At 39.4% G+C, this 14,836-nt stretch overlaps 1 protein-coding gene across 4 annotated transcripts in view; it reads left to right on the forward strand.

The window, feature by feature from the left end:
• Positions 1 to 1,922: 1,922 nt before the first annotated feature.
• COL8A1 (collagen type VIII alpha 1 chain) overlaps positions 1,923 to 14,836 on the forward strand; it is an 86,857-nt gene continuing 73,943 nt past the window's right edge. For 2 of the 4 annotated variants that reach the window (XM_053972163.1, XM_053972167.1), the window contains exons 1-2: positions 10,463 to 11,059; positions 12,977 to 13,075. The gene's annotated coding sequence lies outside the window, so the exon portion shown is untranslated. Of the gene's footprint in view, positions 1,978 to 10,462; positions 11,060 to 12,976; positions 13,076 to 14,836 lie in introns of those variants that run through there. The other 2 variants (XM_053972165.1, XM_053972166.1) reach the window with 2 other exon arrangements.

Raw genomic sequence — 14,836 nt, forward strand, 5'->3', positions numbered from 1 at the left:
TAAAAAAACAGAACATGATCTCTTGAAGGTATTGAGTTTATAGAAGTATCCACTGATTTTAGAAGGGACCTACAGAAAGCCCAGCCCAATTTTGAAACAGCAGAGCAGTTTAATCATCAAATAAGGACGTGGGTACCTATTTACTTGAATTTCTGAAAATCTCAACCTGGATTTGTCTAAGTACAAAATCATCTGATTATTTAGATTCTAGCTGACTAGAATTCCACTTTATCATTTAGTCAGTTGAACCATTACCAGGTGCCATAACTGAACTAATTACATAAACTTATTGCAGTAAGTTGTACCATATTCCCATGTTATAATTGCTTTGTGTAGCCTTCCTAAAAGCACACTGTAGTCTCTTCACAGCAGAAACTAATTTCTTAATGAGAATTGTAAAAATACTTTGAGTGCTGTAGAAATAACAAAATAGCATGAATTCTTTTCCCAGTTAGTTGCAATAATGTAGAAATGCCCTAGCCAACAGCAAATCGATACCTGTGAGAAATATTAGCAATTAAACCAGTCCTTTTCAGCTTGACGATTCCAGATCTCAGAGGCTACATAACCAGGGTTATGCAACTTCTTTTCCCACATAACACTGTCATCCAAGCTGATGGGTGCTTGATTTGTAAGCCTTTTTGTAAAAAGACAAGACTAAATAAAGTTGTATGCAACTCACTATGTTCTGATCAATTCCCTCAGAACTGCTTTCTTTAAAAAAAAATCTTATAATTCCTTAAGCAGTGATCAGTTTGGCCCTTTTGCGAAAGAAGTAGATATCATATCTCCACAAGCTCTGCTACAAACTTAACTCTGTAACTAAGATACTCATTCATTTTTCTACCTGGTCCTTCCCAGATTTTAAGTCAGGATGGACCTCTAGACTTTCCCTTAATTGCACACTACTGTTCTCCCCTTGCTGTTCTATCTTTCCAGCTTTCTCCACCCATTATATGTTCCAATATGACAGAGGTTTTTACTTGTGTATTATGGAAAATAATACAGGCCCAGATGTCTCATGCAGGAAGATACATAAATAGAGAATTAGTGTATTTGAGATGGGTACAACTGTTTCACCTGCAGGAGCCAGTGTCTGGAATCTGTGCCATCCACTCTTCTGAGTGGAAAGTAATGAATGAGTTAAAATGAACAATGAATGATTTTACACAGAAACCACCAGGAATGCATATTCCTACTGGTTTGTCTTTTTGGCTACATTTGCCTTTTAAGAATACCAGTTGGGAAAATTGTTTAAAACACAGACACAGTGAACAATAAAACTGCTCTAAACTAAATTGCTAGAAAGTCAGTGTGTAGATGGAACATGTTACAGCTGCGTCAAGAAAAAGCTGTGCAGCTCAGCAAAACAGAAACTTAGGAGGGTTCCGGAGCTGAGATCTATAGACATTTGGAATATAAAGGAAGTTCAATCCTTGAGAAAACAGACAACTCCAAAGATCAAGGGGCTGATTCTTCATAGCTATCCCTTTTCAGAAACACTGACCTTTCTGATAGACTTTGCATTAGTATCCCACTGCCACAAAAATCCTTCCAACAGATGAAGTGAGACCTAGTAGTATTATAACTGCAACTGTAATAATTCAGAGATTCAGATTTAGAAAAATAAATACAGTAGAAAACTTTTCATTAACTACAGATTTACAGAAAAACAAACAAAAAACCAAACCAAAACAAAAAAACACCAACAAATAATTCCAACACTATTTTTCATGTATATGCCATCCAGCTTGCTTTTCCTCGCTCTCTCTGTCCCCAAAGAGAAAAACCTACTCTACAATGCCTTCTGAAGGCTGTCTGCCTGCTATCCTCACTGCCCACCTACCGTAGGGAGCAGCTCCTCCCACCTGCACATAAAAGCCAAGTGCATGCTACCAGCAGCAGATCAGAGCACTTTCTGAGTCCTCCACTGTTTTGAGCCAGTGATCTTCTCTCCTTGGATCTTGTGTACTCAAGGTAAGATTACTGCTACTTCAGGTTTCTGTTCTAACCAGCTATTGTGAGGAAGTCTTAATGTGAACTCAAGCACTGCCTTGCTGGGTGGTGCTGGCTCCCCCACGCCTTTTTTTTTTTTTTTTTCCAGATGCAGTGTCATCTGACATTTAAGTTAGTAACAGTCTGTTGTTTTAGGAGAGAAATAAAAACAGATCTTGCTGGAAAACACTGTGGTTGGGAAAAGGTCTTCTCTCCCTTTCTGATGGATTTTGAAGAGATTAGTGTATCCAGACCAATTATAACGATTTATTATCCCTCTTAATAGTCTCCTTCTCAGTCCAGTCAAGTTATGAAAAAAAAAGAAAAAATCACTGTATAGCTTCCTTAAATTCTGTTTGAGGAAAAAAAATGCTTACTGTTAATTTAAGGAAGGAACTGGGTTTTATTGCTAATGTCATTTACTAGCCAGATTGAGACAATCTTGGGACTGAAATGCATCTTCACAGGTTTCATTGCCTTTAAAAAAGGTGTGATGGAACTTAAAGCCCGCACAGAAGCACAGTAATAAGACTGATGGAATTCATTATCTTGTACCAAATATGCTTAAAGTAGATATTTTACAAGCAAAGTTCTGTTTCTTGGAAGAACAGACCTTGTGTCTCTATGAAACTTTTAGATCAGCTTGTTTATATTTTTCTGCAGTTTTCCTACACAGGCATTTCTAGCATTAGAGGGAGGAATAGTTAAGAGCCTCAGACACAGCTACTGAACAGTTAAAACATTTAAAAGTGGTTTCAAAACTATATTTGCATTCCCATCCATGCATCTGTCCATACTCAGAGAGATGAATCTATTAGTGACCAGTAGCAGCTTTTCACATTGTGTGAGTCAGTGCACTTTTAACACACACAGTCACCTGTTTAAAGAAATTCCATCACAGAAATCCTAATCCTACAATGCCTCTCTCCAGTGCTCAGAGAGGAGGGAAAGCATGAGCTACCAGAAGCAGCAGTTAACACTGTCTGTAAATACAAAATATAATCTTCAGTTAAATAGTGGTATTTTCTTCTTAATGTCTAATTCTCTTTCTAAACTGAGTCTTTTTTTGTCTTTCACAAATAGAAAATTTTCTCTAGAAAATAATTATGTCCATATATAACTGTACTCACATTAGCTGCAATATTTTAAGCTATAGCATATATAACAGCAGAACTCTGCTCCAAGTACCCTTTTCTGCATACTGTATCTAGGATTTTTTTCTGATTTTATATGTTATCTATTCTAACTGGTGGGGAAAGAAATACACTGCCTTCAGCTATTTGCCTGCAAGATTACATAAGTATCTTTAAAAAAAACCCAAACAACAAAAATCCAAAATCCAAATAAATTGAACTATACAAAAACCAAAGTACAGTGCTTTCTATAGCAAACTTACAGTAAAACTATTTTTGTATCCAGGTAATTAATATAAATTGCCCATAGAAGACAGGAAGAGAGCCCAATGGTTTTCCTCATAACTGCCATTAACTCTGAGCTACAAAATTTTATTTCTTCGTTAACATGTGATTTTTACAGCAAACCTCCCCTTTCCAAAAACATCCCTGTTGTAAAACACAGATATATGATTTTAAGTTCAGTGCATACAGAAATTAGGTCTACAGTGTGGCAGTAAAGCCTCATTTTTTCACACAGAATTTTACTCTATCAGATAAATCATATTTCTTTTAATAGAGCAAATTTCATGGAAAAAAAATTCATTTGCCACAGGAAATGTATATGTAGCAAAGTACCTTTTATTAAAGCCTGCTGTGAAATGTAATGTTTTGGCATTTGAAAAATGGATTGCAGGACATATTAAGAAAACTTTATTCAAAGGAATGCATCTAATTTAGATCAGAATCTCCTCTGAGCAGTTTCTCTCAGGCTGAGTAGATAATTCTGCTTAGCATCACTTTGCAGGAAGGGATGAAGGGAAACTGCACCCACCAGGTCTCCAAGAGAACTCAGAGGTCTAAGAATGCATTTACTGACCTCTGTGCTCATCTGAAACTCCTTTTTACAAGATCAAAGCACACTGATATTAAAATAAAAATACTGTTTAAAGTAATGCTACAACCTGAATTAAGGAATTCAGATTTTTTGAGTAATGATCATAACATTTAAAAATAATAAAGGCAAAGAGCCTATATTAATTTTTTCAGCCAGAGACCAGTTACTTGTTAAGCAGGGATGCTAAGCCACTTCTCCTGGCAGTTATGCTTAGGTTTTTTAGGTGTTTATTTAGGGCAGTAATATCTACTTAAGCCACTAGTGTAACTCCCAGTGCTGTCTAAAGTGCTAGACTAGATACATAGAAACAGAGGATAAACATATCACTGTCTGCTTATATATGCATAGTTCTGCCACTGCCACTGCTTGGGAGAAATTCTTCCCTTCAGGAATTTATTTTCACACCTCTCTGTAGGGAGAGATTATGTTTTCCTCTGGCCCTGCTGTCACTAAATATATAAAATATTTTACTCAAGGTCACAGTGAAAATTCATGGTAGAATGTCAGATTTAGCTCCTCTGGTTTCCAGGCCAGCACTAATCCCACACTTCATTTTGTATTCAGCATTATAAAGTTCATCCCTTTGTAGCTTCTCTGTCTTTGTATGAGTCTTTAGGGCTGAACAGCAGGGAGAGTTCCAGTGACAAATCTTGAGAGAGGTAATTTATTCCTAACACTTTCAAACTTCCTGTGAAACCCTTTACAAACCCCTTAGCAGGATTTACAAATAAATCATTCTTGGAGTGTGTAAATAAACAATTAAACAAATAAGCAAATGCTCGTCTCTTTCTTACACTCTGTGGTTAAAGGAGACCAGCTCAGTCTTGGCAGGCTGAGGAAGCAGAGATCCAGTGCCATGGCCCAGAAATGATGGGCATCATCTTTGGACTTGGTAACTCAGCAGCAGTAAAGAGCTCAAAGAGAAGCTCATAGGGCTTAAGCAAAATTATTGAAATTATCTTGTAGAGGACATTAATATTAATCTTCCTTTATTTTCTACATTCACTATCATGTGCCCCTTCTATAAACATATAGGATATAATTTCATACCCATTAAAACAAACAAACAAAAACCAAAGCCCCAACCACCAGTTTTGTCCTATCCCTCTAGTTTTTAGCTCTTAAGTTAATTTATGAGGGTACAGATTCATAATTGCTCCCACAGCCTTGCAAATACTGCATTTCAAAAAAAGAACTCAAAACCAACAAAACAAAACCAAAACCAAGCAAACAAAAAAACCACACCTCACCCAAGACATTCCAGTGCTCAATTTCCAGAGTCATTACCCTAGCAATAGGTAGGGTAATATGAGGCCTTGTCTCTTATTCTTTTAACTTAGAAATTACTGTTAAGCATGCATTGTTCATAAAGTAGTGAACATGTGAGAGGTAACTGGAGGACTAGAAAAGGAACCATTAATGGTCATCTCACTATCTGCCACAGAAGACAATTTTTATATATCTATGTGCATATCTGCGTGGCAGAATTTTCTGCCCACTTACTCTGTCTCTTGCTATGTATCTTGGGGGAGGTAAGATTAAGTTCTATCTCTTAAGCTTAAATATATCCCTATACTTCCCCTTACTTCTTTTGCCTTCCAGTTATTGTAGGCTGTGGGTTCCTTCCTTCTACAGGGAGATAATTTTTAATTTACACGAACGTCATATTCCTAAAAGAGCAATAGTTCAATGGAGGTAATGTAGTGAGGAACGAGACAAGATAAAAACATTAGAGGTGGTATGCGCTGCCTGTTAAAAAAACAGCAAACAGATGTACTTAACTGTATAAAAGTTCTTTATTTTTGCCACTTACACTTTCTAGAGTTGCCTTTTTTATGGCTTTCCCTCTGCAAACAGAAATCCCAGAAAAAGTTGTGGGTCTGTATGTATATGTTTAAAAAGATAATGACTCCTGGTTCTCAGGCCTTTCTGTGGGTCTTGAGCAATAACTATGCCTATTCCCTGTAGTCACCAGTAAACAATTTTGCTTGCTCTCCCTGCACTCCTGAAATGTTGGATGTGTTGTAATTGTCTTGATGTATAATGAATTTAATGTCTCATAATTGCACTGCAGGGAGTTAATACCACTATGAAGTCTTGGTACATCTTTAGGTAATTAAAACTTCATGCAAGTCCATATTTTATAGCAAAAGCAAGATAAATATAAGTTTGTCGCTTATGAATGGCAGATGAAACTGTTCAGGGGTGACATTACACGGACCCTTTTCAGAAGGGAGTGAGAATCAGTGGCCTCTCTTGGTTATAAAAAACACATAAAGCAGCTCTATGAGAGTGTTTCCTCTGCTGGCTACAAAGGCCAGGCCAGATGAGCAGCTGTGTTTGCGGAGGCGAAGGTCTGAAGTTCTATTCCCAGTGCTGTGATGAACTGTGGTGAACTGATGACTGTGGTGTCTGCGCATGTCTGTGGACATCATTCTTTACTGGGGTCTCATCAACAACCACACTGAGTTCAACAAGAGGGCACTCAAAAATATTATGGACTGCCTGGTAGGTAAGAAACATTGGATTTGGGAAGCATTCTAGCAGCTATGCCATTCATAATTCTGCACAGCTAGGGCATTCTTCTGTTCTGCATCTTATGCACACCTTGCTTTTTCCACCTCTTCAAGACAAATGTGTGCGTGTGCTCATTACACTCATTTTAGAGACAACTGGGCAATTAGCACAAATATTCTTGGCAATCCTGAAGTGTAACACTTCAAAATGTCAGCTTCTGAGAACTCCACATTTGTAAGTAAGAAGTAAGAAACAGGTCATACAATTTATGCAGTCACTTTGAAATAAAGCTGAGATGAAAAAAAAAAAAGTACTGCAAACTTAAGAAAGAGTTTTTGTTTTAAAAAAATATCCACAGCACTAAAAATCACAAACTCCTGGATCAGCTATGCCAGTTTACTTCAGCTCCTAGGAATCTATCATGGCAGCATATACAGTATATAAAACCTATCCCATTAAAGGGAGAATGAGGCAAAACTAACAGCTTGACATAGTAAATATCAAAGGCATATTAAAAGCCAAAACTTTGAAACATCTGCAGCATATGTTTCCTGCTAACTAAAAAAGCAACCACTCTTTCCAGACCAACATACTGCTGCTTTCTTCACTCTGAACGTAAGAGGTTGACAGTAGTACACTGTGGATTTGCATAGGGAACTCCAACCAAAGCATTTGATCATTTTTGCAACAGAAAATTCTGGAGAGTAAAACAAGTTTCTAATAAAACCCACTCTTACTAAATGAAGCAACAACACGTGTATGTAATACATATTTTCTGGAATGGAGATGCTTACTTTGCCTCTCACTTGACATAGTTTTCAAAGGAACAGAATGGAAGGTGACACAGCCCCAGGGACACACAAACCAAAGCTCATCAATTTACCACTAAAGGAATCTAGCAGTCAAGTCTGTTTCTGCCAGTACATACCTCTGTTCTGCCCTTCCATTCTTCCTACCACGCAGGGAGTTCCAGTGAATGCACAGTATCAGAACAAGAGTCTTTATGTAGCTTGGAGACCAGAAATTCTTTCAGCTTGCTTTAAAGAACAGCAGCAACAACAACAACAAAAAAGAGTTCAGATATTTCCTAGTACTCCTTTTTAAATGAAGTACGTGATCTTAGTTGAACTCTCAGTTGATGGATATTAATGTAAAACACACAACTGGGACCCTTGTTGGCAAATCTCAGCAAAAAGTCAAGAAGTAGTTGCTTTAGGTCAAAGCTAAGCAATAAAAGCAGGCGTGTGAGGAAAGTTTATGTTGCCAGCATTGATAGAACTGCCACCTGCACTATAGATGAAAAGCAAATGAGCAAAGAGCAGTTAAGGAAGTGGATCTCACAAGCACTAGCATTTGCACAAAACATATTTTAGTAAATGAAGGGGAAAAAAAGGAAACATTCAGTACTTATTTCCTTTCACTCAGTGGCTTGAATTGAATTTACCAGAGTAGCACGTCACATTGTTTGCTGAAGAAAAATGCAAAGCTTAGGCCTTCAGGAGTAAGTCTCTTGTGCTTTACTGATTCCAAAAATGTCAGTGCTTGTCAAAGTGTTTTTGAAATAAAACCAAAACCATGTTAATAAAATGAACTTTCCAAGACAATGCTGGCCAAAACTGATTGTTAGATTTGTTTTCAGTAATAAACTGCCTCTGTGGTTGCTGAGTTGATAGGGAAAAGGATTTAAAGAATCAAAGCCAAGTTCTGGTTAACTCAGGGTAAAAAAAAAAAAAAAGCCACCACTGAAACAGAACACAAGCCCTACAGTGAATGGACAGACTTTTGTTGAAGGTGGGCAGAGCTTAGCAAAATCCAGCTATGCTTTTTTGAAAGCTTTTTTGGCTGTAATCATGATTAGGCTCTAATTGAAGATATTCCAGGACTGCAGCATTCATTGTAGGTACACCTTGTGATATGCTGCTGTAGGTTACTGGACAAGCCTCAGTACTTCAATACATAATCACAGGCTGAATGTTAGTTCAGAAGAGCTACCCTGCCTATTTATTAAGCATTAATTCCCTAAGAAAATTAACACCTGGAAGGATTCTGTCCCATCTTAGCCCAGCCTTATGGATGAATGGCTCAAAAAATATGCTGCAGTGCAGGCTGAAGGTGTTCCATGATGAGCTGAGTTCCTGTTGTGCACACAAACTGCATGCAGAGCCAGGCAGTGAGAGCTCCAGATTGTTCTGCTGTGTGTTCCTATAGGTGCAGAGGCAGCAGCAGTTCCTGTCTTCCACAGAATAAAGTGGTGCCATAGTTGGACATTCTGTGTCTATTACAGGCATTACTGCTCTCCTCCAGTTCAGCCACCTTACCTAAATGTAGGATGTCTATGCAGTACAGTCCAAGCTGCCACTGCAAGGATTTTTTTTAGTTTTTATGTTTAGGAACTCTATCAAATTGTTATTATTATCTTTTGGATATCTGAGCATAACTTATAACATCAGGAAACATGGAAGACATTTCAGGATTGTTCCCTAAGCTTGCATTACTAGTCTCAGCTAAAAACACTGTTCATACAGAAAACTGTATGTTTAGCATTCAGTCATCATACTTGATTAAAGAGCAATTTACAGGAGTATTTTTTTTTATGCAGTGGTATAGAATTATTTGATGGCTTTTAAATAGTAGTTTAAAGGAAATCCATTCGTCTCAGGTATGTTTTGTAATGTCACCTTCATTCCATTTTGATTTTAGATTGCTCTTAAGCAACTAGCTGCAAATACTCAGTGTTTAAAAACCAAGCAGTGGTGGTTAGTTCTGGCCTGTGATTCTTATGGAATATTTCTATTCCACAGTCAGGATGAGATAGCTCTTCAATTCAAATTTCAAGCACCAAAACTGCTTCTCACTGAGTCCAGAATTCACTTACAATGAATATTTTATATTATTTTTCTAAATACCCTATTTTCAACACCACATCTCTCACTTCTATGTTAAACACTGTCGAGAGCTCAATACAAAAGGACTGACAAGCAAAATAAATTAAATTTGTAACTGCTCAAAGGCATTTTCTCTGCTACATGTGCTTTGAACTTTTTACTAACTGCTTATCTCATGAAAATAAGTATTTCAAAAATAAGTAAACAGAAACCTATTGTATTTTCAGTGCTCCACTTGTCAAGCATGTTTCAAGAGCTTCAATTGTAGCTTGATGGACATTCACAACATACACAAAGCCTTATCCTTCAAAACAATGACCGCACCTTAGACTGAGAACTGCTCCTGCAATTCCACCCAAAGCTGAAGGAGACTGAGGAAGTAACATGGAACTTTCTGGGGACACTCAGCATCATAGCTCGGGGTGCAGCAACACTTCCTTCCTGGCTTCTTCTTTTCTGCCATCAGACATGATGAGGAGAAATATTTTTGCTCTCTCAACTGCTTATAAGTTGAGAGAGCTTCAGGAAAACACAAAATGTACTTAACGCCCAAAAGCTATCAAAGATAGCAGGAGTTTATGTCTGTATTCTATGCATTCTGCATTCTTTGTGTTCACTATCAGTGGGCATCCTTCTTCCCAGGCTTTGTTAACCTCACCCCAGGTCTAAGATGACAGAAGCACATGAAGGCCTAAACCTTAACATCAAGGCCTAAACTGTAACAAGGCAATTCTACCAACAAATAATTAGTTTTTCTACCCCCTGGCCATCACTTAGAGCTTGCTTGTTAGTTGCTCTCTGTTTCATGGATTGAATCTCCCTTCTTGTTGATTAGGCTTGAAAGTATACAAAGATAAACATTAAAGAACATCCTTTCTTAAGAAAATTTTACATATTCCACACTTTGCAACAAGCGGATTGCATTTAGCAACGATTAAGTTGTAATGGTGTTGCAGTCTGCTCTGAAACAAAACCAAAGCACAGAGCACCCTGAGGGCTCAACCCCGCTCCACAGCCATGACCTGCGGTAGCACGGTCCTGAGGAAAGCTGACGTGGCCTGGCGGGGTGGTGACATCTCGCCCTCACCAGGCTGTGGTGAGGGCAGGGCCAGCCCAAGCATGGCCCTGGCTCGGGGCCCCTGTCAGTCAGGCTGGGCCCCCTCACCCTGGAGCACCTCTCAGCTCCTGTGGTGGTTGTGGTTCCCTCACGCTCCAACGTCAGCGCCATTTCTGTGCAGGGCCAGACAACTCATTTACAACCTGCGCCTCCCATTCCCAAAGGAGAGGCAAGGGTTGAGGAGAGCAGAAACTCCCTACAGCCCAGTCAGCTGAGGAGCATTTATGGAAACACAATGCATTTGAGGTTTCTTGGGTTTCGGAGTTACAGCCCCAGGGCTTTGCTTCTGCGTGCCAGCCTTCGGTGCCCCTTGGAGAAGGATCTGGGCAGCATTAGCTCACACAGATGCTGACGGTGCTGGAAGGCCAAAAATGAAGGGAGCTGCAGGGGGGGGCTCCACTCTCAGCTGGAAAGAAAATGTCACATCATGTGAGGGAAGGCTGCTCAGAAAGAGAAGGAAGGCTGCTCCAGCACACAGTACAGGAGGTTCAGGACCTTTCAGATTTTCACATCTGGAGGCAAAACTGAAGCTGCTGTAAGTTGTTCAAAAAAAAAAAAAAAAAAGAAAAAAAAAAAGGTCCTTTTTGAAGTTAATGTTCTTGGATCTTAAAATCCAAAAACGTAGCTGCAAAAGATACTACTGTATCTAGTATAAGAGTAACCAGTCCTGTAGAGTTAAAATTCTAAACCCTCAGAACTCCCCCAAAAAATACCAAGCACTTGGATGGGATGTGAGGAAAGAAATATCATGTGAGGAAAGAAAATGATAAAACTACTGTACTCAACCAGGGAGCTCAGAAGGCAAAAACAGCTGAATGGAACATCTTCATCGTTTCTTTACAATGTATTCTCCTGGCCCTGCTTTGTTCAGCACAAAGGTTTTTAAGACCGAGTTCTTTTGATCTGTATGTTACACCCCCTAGCATGGTGAAGTCCTGATCATGATCAAGGGTTTGAGACAAACAAAAAGCAGCAGCTCTTGAACTCCAAGGCTTGTAAATTGTACACAGAGCAAAGCTGACTCCTGGACTCCTGCTCCAGTCACTTTAACACAGTCCTGTTTACACAGATGATTGGTATGTCTGGAAAGACACTATGCTACAAATGCTTCACCTCCGTTTCCTGGCTTCAGAAGCATCCAAGAACCTCACACACAGCAGGTTAATAAATTTATCCTTACAAGCACTTTGGCAACATCACTCTCATTTTAGAGGAAATTGAGGCACAGAGAAAGCTGTTGGTGTAGCATTTCAAGAGATTGCTCCTGGTCAGATTCTCAAGTGTCTTCCCATCATGATGGGAGCTAGATGGAGAGTTTGATTCCCATCTGGGCACCTCAGTGAGAACCAGATTTTCACGAGTAATCAGCACCCAGTAGCTCTCACAATGACACTTGCAGACAGATTTTCTAAGAAGTTCCTTTGATCATCTGGCCACTGCCTCAGTGGAGGCAGAGAGCTTTTGAAAAATCTGATCCCGTTTGTGGGTGCTGAGCACTTCTCAACATTCTTCCTTAAGTGACCTGGCCAAGGATGCAGACTAAAATCTGAGCAGAACCATTTTGCCTAATCCCTAGGCCAGTGATTAAACCACAAGTGTATTCTTCCATCTTCAGCAGAGAAAGAATAGACAGACACTAGTTGGGGCAGCAATCAAAATGCCAAACAGCTGCCAGTATCTGTGCCTGCCAAGAAAAATGCCCAGATACTTGTGGGCAAACCAGACAGCCACATTTTGGTACTTTCCTGAGAAAGAATTATTTCTAGTAGCAGTGCCAGAGTCTGGCAACTTGGTTTATGCTCTTTCCAGATGTACCTCTTTCTTCCTGGGCTAAAACCTTTGTGAACATGCCCCCATAACAGGCACACCCTCCCCACTCCTCAGAAAAAACAGCAGCTATCCAAACACTGCCCTGTCTCCATTATTCTTAGAGAGCCAGGCATGCCTGGGCAAGACAACACTATTTTGTGTAATGATATTAAGAAGCAGTGATCGTGTCAGTGAAGATTCTTGCTTTCATTGAATATTTCATTCATTTTTGAACATAAGCAACCACTTAGATGTAGAGGAGGAAACACATGCTATTCTTGGCCAGACTTTACCTCTGTGGGAAGCAGCAGCCTCCTTAAAGCAGCCTCTGCACACTGCCTGATTTAGCTACATTTATGATTGTCCTGAGTACCTGAAAGTGTAAATGTGTGCAAAACCCCCAAGCCCCAGCATGGATCCTCTATTTTATGACCTGTTTGTGTGGGGTCCATTTGCAAATGACAGTTTCCAAAGCCTTGAGCTAAATGCTAACTTAAAAACTTCTTCAAACTGACTATATTCATTCAGCTGCCAGTTGAGATGCTGCTCTCTGTGTTGCTCAGTAGCAGCTTGTTGGACTGTCTATCACAGGACTCCATGTCATAATTTAATTAAATGTTCTCTATCTTGCCTCTGTCCCCAGCTTTCAGACCACCTCCCAAGTAAGTATCTGGCCAGTCTGGCAATATGAAGATAAGGCGCCTGTCACCAGTATGCTTTAAGGGAGCAAAGATATCACATGGTAACTATTGAATGAAAATGTTTACAGAAAAATAGTTTTGTAAAGCAGCTCAGACTAAGCTGTTGCTGAATGTTGAGCTCAAGCTTCAAGCTGTATAAGCCAAAAAACACAGCTGTATCTTTTCTAGCTGCGGCTAAAACCAGCAAAGTGTACTGGAAAAATCTTTTTGGGAGAGGGGGGGAGGGAGATACTCTCCTAACAGAGGATTACATCTAGAAGCAAGTGTGAACGTTTTTCTGCTCTGTTGGTTCTGTACCTGCAATAGCATACCACATAAGTGATGACTGTGGTTTGTACTTTGACTGTTGAATGGCTGCTTTCACTTGATTCTGACATCTGCTGCAGTAATTATTGTAACAAAGCTTGTCAGAAGCTGGACTTCAGAGCACTGCCCCAGTCTAATAATACAGCCGCAGCTTTACAAACAGAAAATGTGAGGCAGGAAGGGATGAGCTCATGAAGCACATTTATGCAGGCAGTTACAGCACATGCTTTGATGTAGATTCTAACCTAAAATATTAGGGAGAATAAATATCACTGGACAAACTTGGTTTATGATTAGTTGTATTGTGGGCCTTAGGTTTTGTTAGTAAATTCGTCACTACAACTTTTCACTTCTTCCATCTTGCAGATTTTTGTTTATTTTAAATCCTCTTGTCCAAGAGAAACCAAGGCATTTCAGTGAAAAAGCTGGGGTCAACTGAGGGCCCAGATCAAGAAGTCTGTCTTGGGTGTCACCTCCTGTAAACTCAAAATCTAGCAATAGTTCAAGGAAAGGTCTTAGTTCAGAGAGCAGTGGGGTAATCAGGACACACCTTGCTGGTGAAGAACTGGGAGATGTGACACTGGAGCAGAGGTACCAGAAAGGACTGGTGAAAAAGGCTGGCAGGTTTGATAGTCCAGCCTGATGTGCCTTTGGAGCAAGACCAAACAGGAATTCCAGTGGTCACAGGAAGGATGCTGACAGTAAGCAAGGTTGATATGCAAAAGATGGACCCTTCTGTGCAATTGGCTTACTCTGGAGTCCAGGTCTTGGGACAGTAGGGCTGTTCCATTTTGCTTTTCAAGCTATATATAGCAACACTGACTTTTTCTCCTGGTCTTAAATGTAATTTGTGGCTTACATCTTTTGTATTAACAAAATAGCACAGAGACTTAAAGGTAGGATAATCAGCTCCAGATAATCAGTCTCATTATGAGATGCTGTTACTCTGGGAAGTCTGTGTTTCTGTCAAAATTTGTCAAGAAATGCATTCCAAGAATTGGGAGACATTTCCTTTTACTACTAATCCTTGCATTTCCACTAGGAAGCTGTAGTTTTGAATTTACATATTCTGAGAAAATGTTTTGCTTATAAATTCCTGCTTATTCCTTTGGGAAATAATTGGAACTACTCATTAAATATAATCACTTAGAATTGGAAGAAAATTCACTGTCGGGAGAGGACAGTCAGCATTTCCCAAATCATTTTTCTCTCTGTGCCCATGCAAACAATCTCTTGAAATCACTGCCTGACACAGGTCTTGTAAGAACCCAAGTCCCATTTTTAACCCAGACAAGAGAAAACTGTACTTCAGGAAACTGCACAAGGCAGCCACCCTAAACTGAGTAGTTTTCCAGCCTTTACTGATTCACTCATGACAAAGCAAAACAGCCTCCTGACTGAATTCACACAGCTAAATAAATAACTTTTTAAGTGTTTAAATGTCATTGTGAAAGTAAAAAGATGAGATGTGCTGTATATCATCTCTACAAAACCAG

Source organism: Vidua macroura, chromosome 2 (assembly GCF_024509145.1).
Source record: "Vidua macroura isolate BioBank_ID:100142 chromosome 2, ASM2450914v1, whole genome shotgun sequence".
Lineage (NCBI taxonomy): Eukaryota > Metazoa > Chordata > Aves > Passeriformes > Viduidae > Vidua > Vidua macroura.